This window comes from Myotis myotis, unplaced genomic scaffold (assembly GCF_014108235.1).
Source record: "Myotis myotis isolate mMyoMyo1 unplaced genomic scaffold, mMyoMyo1.p scaffold_m19_p_18, whole genome shotgun sequence".
Taxonomy (NCBI): Eukaryota; Metazoa; Chordata; class Mammalia; order Chiroptera; family Vespertilionidae; genus Myotis; species Myotis myotis.
The window spans coordinates 5,841,635-5,849,637 of NW_023416322.1; the positions used below are offsets into that span (position 1 = coordinate 5,841,635).

Here is an 8,003-nt window from a genome sequence, read left to right on the forward strand (position 1 = left end):
CTATGGAAACCTAAATCAGTATTGTGTGTTATTTTGTCCCAAGTGACTTAGTCGTTCTCTCTGGGAGCCATGGAAGCAGTTCATGCTGGATTTTAGGGCTGTATAGCCACAAGTTCAAGGTAACTGTTCAAAGTGAGACATTCACACACAAAAAAAGAGAATTAGAATTTAACTTTTCTACTTCCTAAGAGTCAAGGACAATTTTTAAACCTCCTGTCAAGGACAGCGCAGAACGTTCAAAGGAGATAGTTTTTCTCATTCCACTAGGGACAAACTGCACTGTGAAGAATTCTGGCCCCGGTCAGCATGGCTCAGTGCTTGCACGTGGACCTATGAACCAGGAGGTCACAGTTTGATTCCCGGTCAGGCACAGGCCCGGGTTGCGGGCTCATCCCCAGTGTGGGGTGTGCAGGAGGCATTCTCTCTCCCCGGTGATGTTTCAATCTTTCTCTCCCTCTCCCTTCCTCTCTGAAATCTATAAAAATATATTTAAAAAGAAAAGAACAGAATTCTTTACTCACCGTTTCCTTGGGAGAGTGTTCTAGTTTTCCTAAAGGTCTAGAAACTGGGAAGATAAAATGTATCCAAAGGAGAGAGGCAAAGAGGGAGAGAAAGACAGAAAATTCACATGGAATTGTCTAGTCTGATTCAGATAGTGACTAGAGAAACGTTACATATGTGTCAGAGAAAGAAAAAAAACACCTTTTTCTCAGGCTCAGAATCCCGCCAGCTACCACCTCCTTATCTTAGGAGACAGAGGCAGCTTGAGGCAGCTGCAAACTTTCACAGATGCCCAGTGACTCAGCAGTTTTGGGGGGGGATAGTGGCTCTTAAAGCTTCTCAGTAAGACTTCATAAAAAATAAAAGCAAGGTTTTTAGAGGAAAATTTAGGGGAAAACACACAGTTACAGATGTAAGATAAAGAGGCTGTGTTAAGATTGTATTTTGTTCCTTTAATTAGTTTCAGAGTTTAGGTCTGAGAACCATAAATTAAGGAAATAATTTCATGTTGCCCATTCTTCAGACTCTGTGCAGAATTACAAGAACTCAGGGCATACAGAGGTTCCTGTTCCAACCGGTCCCTGGGAAACACAACTCAATAACTTTGTCCAGACCCCACTGCAGACTTCTAACAGCCTTTAATTCAGCAAGGTATCCCAATTCTTGCTGTAGAACCGTTGCCTAAATAGAAAGAAAATTTTATTGCTGGCCTCACAGATTGGGTTGTAAAAATCTGATTTGGCTCCAAAGGAAGTAAGATGTGTGTGTCTATTTGTAATTCATGAAGCAAAATTTAAGATACCTCGTTTGACAAATGAATGGCGTCACAAAGCATTTGAAAATGGGTCAGTGATCTAAAATGTGAGATAAAGTCATCCTATTTTCAGTTTAAAGGCATTTTATTTTTAATGGAGAGAAAAGGAAGCAGAAATTCTTTCTCAAAGGCATAGTTTTTTTTGTTTTTGTTTTTTTAAGGCAACTTTACAAAAATGAAGCAAACAAAAGGAAGACAGTGGAATGGTTTCAGATCCTCCTATGAAGCAGTGGTGTTGCCAATGGGAAAGGGGTTCTTTTAGAGTCACAAGGAAAGCATTCTGGGAGACCAGGTCTGGGAGGATGTGGTTTATTGAAGAAGGTGGAGCAAACACAAAGGACTGTCCTGGATGCAGCTCTGGTGTCTCATTTCCATCCATCCATTCCGCCGTGGAAAAAGTCCAGCCTTGTCTCTATTAAGCCCAGAAATAGGGCCGATGTCCAGAGGGTCTGTGCCATTTGCTCATCCACATCTGTCCCCGTGAGGCAAACAAATGGGAACAGACATTGATCGACCGCCTCCTGCACGAGCCCACAACCCAGGCCTGTGCCCGAACCAGCAGCCTCTTGGTGGATGGGATGACCCTCAACCAACTGAGCCACACCGGCCGGGCCTGCTGCTTTTTCAAACGAAGTAATCAATTTCCCATCTTTTTGGGCTTTGCCGGTTCCTACCCCTAACCGATCCATTTCCCAGGTCTTCCAGAGTTCTGTGTCCTTTGTCCAATCTGATCCTTCACCCAGCCTATGCACACAGACATTTATAGTCACCATCTTGGTTTCTTCTGTGCATGTCTCATGGTAGAAGCACCTTCCCCAAGGCCATCTTGGCTTTTAGTGGGCATGCTCCTAGCAGAGGAATTTCTCCTGCTATTTTTACTCCTTCCCCCATAGTCTGGAGGCATGGACTGTTTGTACTCTGGGAAGATTGAAGAAAGGCCCCTCCTCCCTAAGGGATGGGAGCACTGAAGGATGCTCATCCCTTGCTCTGATGCCCTGGGGTACCTTTGAGTGCTGCAACTTCCTAGCAAGCCGGCTTATGCTTCCTGTTTGCTTATCTGAATGTCTGATTCTCTTTGCTCCTTTCCTTTATTGATATCTAGCTACCTATGTCAACAATGGCATTATTCATGCCAAACTTCATTCTAGTATAAATCCAACTTAAATAATCGAACTTTCATGATCTACTAGATCAGTGGTTCTCAAACTGTGGGTCGCGACCCCTTTGGGAGTCGAACGACCCTTTCTCAGGGGTCGCCTAAGACCATCGGAAAACACATATATAATTACATATGGTTTTTGTGATTAATCACCATGCTTTAATTATGTTCAATTTGTAACAATGAAATTGGGGGTCACCACAACATGAGGAACTGTATTAAAGGGTCGCGGCATTAGGAAGGTTGAGAACCACTGTACTAGATTGAATCAAGGTTCTACATTTCCAGTTTTCCCTGTTCCTGGATTATGTCACCCAAAGAAACAAAGCGAGCTTAAATTCTCTTCTTGAAAGTCTAGTACTGCTTTACTTTTCCATATACTTTCATTATATTCAAATCAAATTTGAGTACTAAAGGCAGGGACATAAATCTTTTATAAAAAATGCATTATATCACATACACCAAAGAAACTCTGACTGCAGTTGAGGTGGAGAGGGAACATTTTTGTATCTTTACTCAAGAGATAAGATGGACCACCTTCAATTAGAATCTATCAAATCTTAATTTACATGTCAATATGATTACTTTACATTATTTTCTCATCTTTAGAAGATTTTGCAAAACAGGTATTCTAGACCCCATTTTTATGTGAGAAATCAGAGAGAGTCCCTGAGAGGTAAGCTCCTCCCATGGTTATCTGGTTTGTATGTTTTTAAACAGAGCCGAATCCGTGTGAGTATGTCCATCATGTCACGGTGCTCCGCATCTGTGTTGGTCTACCTTCTCCCAGTCCATCAACATTGTTGAGTTCCTATTCCAGGACTTTCTCACCAAGAATGCCAACCATGTGATAACCTGTGGCCAAACAAATAATGGGAAACCATCAGCAGGCTTGGCCATCGGGAAATCAAATAAATGTGGATAAGAACAATAGTCTTTAAAGCGTGTAGCAAGGTGGTTATGCACAGGAGACACTCAGGAAAGAGGTTTCATACTGATGAAGAAATGTTTGTTCTTTGAATTTTTAGTCACTACAAAAAAAAAAAAAAAAAAAAAAAGAGGCCCTAATCATTTTGGCTCAGTGGATAGAGCTTCGGCCCGTGGACTGAAGGGTCCCAGGTTCGATTCCAGTCAAGAGCATCTACCTTGGTGCGGACTCTGTCCCCAGAATGGGGCATGCAGGAAGCAGCTGATTGATGTTTCTCTCTCATCGATGTTTCTAATTCTCTATCACGCTCCTTTCCTCTCTGCAAAATAAAAAATAAAAAAAGAAACGGGTGAAATTAAAATTTTAAAAATGCATGGTAAAAGTTTCTCTGACAGCCCTCTGGCTGTTAGTTTGGCACCGGACCGGCTGACTTTAAATTTAGTCCCACCCTAGCTTCCAAAAGGCTGACAAAGTCTTGCCATTCTCTGGGCATTAATCACCATTATTAGTATATCATGGTGCAGCCTTGGGATTTATGGAAGGGCATGTGATGAGAAAATCTTCAACCCTTCAACTCTTAACATTTGGACCTCTGACCTCTTGCCACTTTTATGGTTTTCTGAGAATGCCTATTGGCTCTGATGACATAGAGACCCTGGTTAGAAAAGCTCAGGTAAAGAATGCAGGACAGATACTGTGGACATTTAGATTCATGTCCGTCTTTAAAACTGCATGTTGTTGCACTGTGCATACATGAGTGCTGAGAGGTACAGAGGGAGCTTGAGTTCACCATGGACGTTTCCCTAAAGCAGTGATTCCCAAAGTGGGCGCTACCGCCCCCTGCTGGGCGCTGCAGCGATCCAGGGGGGCTGTGATGGCCACAGGTGCATTTGTTTTAACTTTTTTTGTATTGCCTTTCTATTCTGAGTTCAATAGTTTCATAATTTCAAACTTCAATGTTTCTAATTTACACCTTTCTTTACTATATTTTACGAAAAAGGTAGAAACATTAATACATATATCTTTCTGTTTAATTGCTATTAAAATTTTAAAAAATTAATTTCCAGGGGGCGCTGAGTAATATTTTTTCTGGAAAGGGGGCGGTAGGACAAATAAGTTTGGGAACCACTGCCCTAAAGAGACGTCTTCAATGCAAAGTGGGAGCGATTCGGAGGGCTGTTTTATTTGGTCATGGCTATCAGCCCTGAGCAGACACATTCTTCACACACTGGTTTAATCTGCCCTGCCCAGCTGGCCTGAACACTGCTCAGTTATCAGATCCTGGGCTCCGTAACGCCGAGAGATGCTTTATATACACAATTTCTGAAGCCTTCTCAACTTGCATCACTAAAATTCATATGTTTATTGTAGATTTTTTGGAGGCCAACTTTCTCAACTTATTTACCAACAGGAAAAAATGTGTTAATTTTAATGTAAAACACTTTTATTTTTTTAGAGGTCATCATTATGTTATTATGTTTTAAAAATAAGTTTTGTTTCTTCAGAATTGGTTCTCATTTAAAAATGTCTCCAATTTTTGGTTCCTAAATGGATTAGAATATTAGACAATATTACTCAGAAAAGTAAATAAAAATATTTTTTGCAGTTTATTGTCTCCACATCAACTCTTATTGCTTCAGGTCCTCTAAAGATATTTATCTCTTAACTCTATTTGAAAAATCATATATTATTCAATTTTGCAATTCTATAATAAAAATAGAACTCCTGTTTCCCCATATTATTATCTTCTCTCACTCTACCTTTTTTATTTTATTATTTTCTGTTTTATTTATTTGGTATTAGGACAATGAATAAGAAAACCCATTATATTTTTACAATGAATTATGTAATCTATAATAATAAAAGCATAATATGCTGGAGCTGTGAGGGAAGCCCAGATCCCAGGTGCCAGAGAGAAGCCAGTGCCAGCAGCCGGGGGAAGGAAGGCCTCCTCATGCACGAATTTCATGCATTGGGCCTCTAGTTAAAATATAAAGGAAGCTTGGGATAATGGAAAGTATACTGCTTTTGAAAAAGAAGCATGTAATTTGAGGACTTAATTCCACCATTTAATAATCAAATGATCATTAGAAATTTGCTTAAATGTTATTAAGTATATACTGGGAATAGTAATGACTAATTTATCTATTCCATCCCTGGCTGGTGTGTTCAGTGGTTGGAGTGTTAGCCCAGGCCCCTATCTGGGTGCAAGTGGGAGGCCACCAATAGATACATCTCTCTCACATCAATATTTCTCTCTCTTATTCTCCCTCCCTCTCTCTCTCCCCTTACTCTTTCCCTTCCACCCTCTCTAAACATCAATAAAAAATATATCCTCACTCCTCAGATGAGGCTTAAAATAGTGATAATCATCATCATCATCATTGACCTATTTCAGAGAATTGTTATATGACTCAATTTAGATGGTTGGTTAAAAAGCATTTTCTATTTTGCCTGGCCACCTACTTAGCTACATGACTATGAAAAAGATGCATAAGTCACTAAAACTTTAGTTTATTCATCTTTAAAGTGGGATATAACAATGGCTAACTTATAAGAATATTGAAACGATAAAATGAGATGAAATATATTAATGCCTTAGAATATTTTTGGCACATACTTAGTAAATGGCAGTTATTACATATTATTGATCCTCTTTTTCTCCCATCCAACAATTGTGACCCTCCAGTTTCTTCTTATTCCCTACATTTTTGTTCAAGTACCTAGTGCTTCCTTATAGTTCAATTATAATCTCTACTTAAATAACACATCTATGGCCATAGGTTTATCTAAATGTAGAACTCCAGTTCTACATTTTTAGTGGCAACTGGAAATTTCTACTTAAAAGTTTTCGCACATACTCAAAATAGCATATCTATAACTCATTTTATAATTTCTCCTTTACTGTCTCTTATTTAGCTGTCCCAATATCTGTCAATAGTGGTATCTCACAAACTAACTCAAACTAAATGTCATCTTTAATGATCTTTCCAACATGGCCTCCATGCTGTCAGTTGTCAAGTCCTCTTGGTTATTCATATATACACTCATTTCCTTTATCCTTTAGCTCCATTATTACAGAAAAGACAATTGCAGAAAAAGGTCTGATGCCTGAATAGTGTTCAAAAGTTACCAGCTAAATAAATTAATGATACTTTCTACTCCCATCATTTCTTGGCTTAAATGCATTCTACACACTATTAAGGTGCAATTTTGTGCATTAATCCCCACTCAAAATTAAATGGCTTTGGATTGCTTGCAATATACATACAGGGTGTCTCCAAAACATGTATCTACACTTTCAAAGCTGATAGCTCAATTGGTGTTTCTTTATTTTTAGCCAGACTAAGCTTTGAACAAAGGAAATTCATCCTAAAACATACTGGAAGTTTGAAAACACAGTTGAAGTACAAACACTGCCTTTATAATTATTCAAAGTGTGTATACATGTGTACACATTTTAACAGCTGATACTCGCTTTTTTCACTCCTTTCCAGGTTTAACTGATCTTAAATAATGGGTGAAGCCAGATTACGATTTGAACAAAGAACATTTATCCACTATGCTTTTCTATGAGGATACATAAGAGATAAAGCTTACAGCACAGAACCAGCAATAGCTGATAAATTGAGGGCACACAAATACCGAACAAAATGATTCTTGATGTTTGCCATTCTATTACTTCGCGTTATCAGAAGTCCCTGGACCAGAAGAGTCATCAGTTTGAAAATAGGTGCTGACCAAAAAAAATTACTCATTTCTGTAGATTCTTTTAAATTTTGAAAATGAACTGTATGTTAATAAACACTGACTTTTTTTTCCTTTTTTTCTTTATTGATTAAGGTATTACATAAGTGTCCTTATTCCCCCATTAGCCCCCCTGCCCCCGCCCTGCTCATGCCCTCTTCCCCCTGGTGTCTGTGTCCATTGGTTAGGCTTATATGCATGCATACAAGTCCTTTGGTTGATCTCTCCCACTTTCCCCCACCCTCCCCTACCTTCTCCCTGAGGTTTGAAGGTCTGATTGATGCTTCTCTGTCTCTGGATCTGTTTTCGTTCATCAGTTTATGTTGTTCATTATAGTCCACAAATGAGTGAGATCATGTGACATTTATCTTTCTCTGACTGGCTTATTTCAGTTAGCTTAATGCTCTCCAGGTCCATCCATGCTGTTGCAAATGGTAGGAGTTCCTTCCTTTTTACAGCGGCATAGTATTCCATTGTGTAGATGTACCACAGTTTTCTAATCCACTCATCTGCTGATGGGCACTTAGGCTGTTTCTAATTTTGGCTATGGTAAATTGAGCTGCTATGAACATAGGGGTGCATATATCCTTTCTGATTGGTGTTTCTAGTTTCTTGGGATATATTCCTAGAAGTGGGATCACTGGGTCAAATGGGAGTTCCATTTTTAGTTTTTTGAGGAAATTCCATACTGTTCTCCACACTGGCTGCACCAGTCTGCATTCCCACCAGCAGTGCATGAGGGTTCCTTTTTTTCTGCATCCTCGCCAGCACTTGTTGTTTGTTGATTTGTTGACAATAGTCATTCTGACAGGTGTAAGATGGTACCTCATTGTCGTTTTGATTTGCATCTCTGA

At 39.4% G+C, this 8,003-nt stretch overlaps 1 protein-coding gene across 3 annotated transcripts in view; it reads right to left on the reverse strand.

Annotated features, from left to right (window-relative positions):
- SPTA1 (spectrin alpha, erythrocytic 1) overlaps positions 1 to 739 on the reverse strand; it is a 72,595-nt gene extending 71,856 nt beyond the window's left edge. For 2 of the 3 annotated variants that reach the window (XM_036344671.1, XM_036344673.1), the window contains exon 1: positions 522 to 689. The gene's annotated coding sequence lies outside the window, so the exon portion shown is untranslated. The other variant, XM_036344672.1, reaches the window with a different exon arrangement.
- Between the last annotated feature and the right edge of the window lie 7,264 nt (positions 740 to 8,003).